We start from the raw sequence: 3,077 nt of genomic DNA, 5'->3' as shown, positions 1-3,077 counted from the left end.
ACAAGAGAGAATTCTAAAATATAATTTTAACTTCTCACAAACCTGTAAACCCTCGATTCCAAAGATTTTGGCTCCTATCGAAAAAGCTTTCAAGTTCAGTAAAGTTTCAGATTCACAGAAAGAAATGATTAGGCATCTTATCGCTCATAATGTGAAATTCAATAATAAACCTTTGAAACCAAATCTAACTGCGAGAGAAAGAGCTACAATGCGCGAGATTCATTCTAACCCGGATATTGTCATTTCAAAGGCCGACAAAGGTGGCCAGATAGTCGTCATGGATAAGAACACTTACATCGATGGTATCACTAAACTCTTAAACGAAGGACCATATAATCCGATCCCTAAAGATCCTTCACCTTCGGACTTATCCAAAATAAAAACTGCGATCAAATCTTCGCAAATCATTTCAAGCAACTTAAAACATTCGCTTATCCCATCTGTTGCGAATTGTGCCAGATTATATGCTCTTCCCAAAATTCATAAAAGTGGTATTCCTTTCCGCCCTATTGTATCAAATTTAGGTACTTCCTCGTATCCATTAGCTAAATATTTAGTTTCTAGATTTTCCACTCTATTAGACAATAACATTTACACCATAAAAAATTCAATAGAGTTTGTAAAAAAGGTTAAAAACATTTCTCCTCGTAATTTACTCATGGTTTCTTTTGATGTAAAATCATTATTCACCAATGTCCCAGTGGAGGGTGCATTAAGATGTCTAGAAACAAGACTTCGCGAATTTCATTTCTCTTGCATCGAAATTGATGAGCTAATTTCTCTCACTCAACTCTGTTTGAAACAAACACATTTTGTTTTCCAAAATAAATCTTACAAGCAAACTGAGAGATTAGCCATGGGAAGCCCCCTCAGTCCCATCCTGGCTGATATCTACATGCATTATTATGAATCAAAATTGTTTGAAACTTTAAACTTCCCGGCATGGTTCCGCTACGTAGACGATACTTTTACCCTGTTTGAAGGTAATAAAGATGATTTAAATAGATTTCTTTCAACAATGAATTTTATTGATCCTGCTATTCAGTTCACTTTTGAACTTGAGACTTGCAATTCTCTTCCGTTTCTCGACATTCTGGTCACACGTAACACATCCAACTTCAGTACTACAGTTTACCGCAAACCTTCATCGGTTTGCCTTCCACCACACTTTAAATCATGTCATCCGACTAAACAAAAGTTAGCTTCATTTTATTCCTATGTTTTCCGTGCTCTTCAAGTTTGCTCCTCCAAACTAGCCCTTGATGAAGAACTAAATTATTTAAAAGCAATAGCTATTGACAGGGGCTTTTCACCCAACATTATTAATCAAGCAGTTAAAAAATTCTCATCTCAACACACTAAAAGCCACACTCTTATTTTAGGAGATTATAAAAATTCTGTTGTCATTCCCTTCTTTCCATCAATTAGCTATAAAGTTGCACATATTTTGCAGAAATTTAACTTTCGGGTTGTTTACTCTCCCATCAATAAAATTCCAACTTCTATACTCAAGGACCCCATTCCGGATATGAATTCCTGGGGTATTTATAGGATTCCTTGCCAGTGCGGTTTGATTTACATTGGCCAAACTAAGAGAGCCTTAAAATTTCGCGTCAAAGAACATGAGGCATATGTTAGAAAAAAGGAAACACAGAAGTCTTCTGTTGCTCAACATTGTTGGTCCGAAAATCACACTTTCAATTTTTCTGCTGCCAAAATTATTCAAAAAACATCTTCCATCGGAGAACTGGATTTTCTAGAGGCATTTCACATTCATAAAAATCTTTCTGTTCTAGTTAACGATCCTAATTCCAATCCAAATTTGCCTTCGGCTTTTAGAGAAATTATGTTTTAGTTCTGGTTTCGCCAACAGATGGCGCCACTTGCTTATTCTTGTCCAGGCTTTCTTATCTTATCTAAACATTATTTCCTATCTTGTTCATTTGCGGTTTTGCAGCTAAAGATGATGGTTCGGTAAAGCCATCGAAACTAGTCCTGTGAAAATTTTGTAAATTAACGCTGATTTTTGTTGTTTGACTTCTGAATTATCTGAAAATATTTGTGATGAGTTTCTAAAAATATTGGGCAGAAATGTTAGATGTTTTATTATCACGGAACTAAAAGAGGCAAAATATTACTCTATTATAGTAGATTCGACGCCCGATATTTCCCATATGGATCAATTAACCATTGTCGTAAGATATATCAATAAAAATGGAACACCCGTTGAAAGGTTTTTTAAAATTTTTGGAGAATACTGGCCATAAGAGCTCAGAAATGCAAGACTGTATTTTAAAGCTATTATCTCATTTAGATATTAGTTTGGAGGATTGTAGAGGACAATCTTATGATAATGCCTCTAATATGTCGGGTATATATAACGGCCTCCAAGCACGCATTAAATCTAGAAATAATCTTGCCATTTACGTGCACTGTGCGGCACATTCTTTAAATTTAATTGGACAATCGGCAGCTGAATGCTGCATACAAGCAACTAAATTGTTTTTGTTTCTACAAAACTTATACAATTTCTTTGCCGCATCAACATCAAGAAGGGAAATTTTAAAAAATACGCTAACAGCAAAAAATAAAGTTCCCAAAAAAAAAAATTAAGCGACACTCGTTGGTCAGCAAGAGCGGATTCAGTGAAAGTAGTGGTTTCGGGCTATGAAAATTTTAAAAATGCTTTAACTAAACTTTACGAAGATAATTTTCAAAAGCCTGCAACAAAAGTTGAAGCCCAGGGGTTGTTAAATGAGTTCAACTCATTGGAAACTGCTATTATGATAGCATTTTGGAGTGAAATATTGGAAACCATCTATAAAACTAATGTATCGCTTCAAAAAGTTGATATTACAATTGAATGCATTGTTTCATTATATGCTTCTTTAGAAAAATTTGTACAATCGAAACGAAATATAGATTCGTTTAACCTTTACAAATCAGAAGGTATAAAATTATCTGGCTGTTATGAATACAAACGGTTACGGAAAAGAAAAAGACAGTTCGACGAAAATACGTCGGAAGAAGTGCAACTTGATGCAAATGACGAATTCCGCATAAAAACATATTATGCT

Source organism: Stegodyphus dumicola, chromosome 10, assembly GCF_044657685.1.
Source record: "Stegodyphus dumicola isolate Sdum_Otavi_A_Nest chromosome 10, ASM4465768v1".
In the NCBI taxonomy this organism is placed as follows: domain Eukaryota; kingdom Metazoa; phylum Arthropoda; class Arachnida; order Araneae; family Eresidae; genus Stegodyphus; species Stegodyphus dumicola.
The sequence above is the reverse complement of the archived record's forward strand: the minus strand, read 5'-3'. Positions refer to the sequence as shown.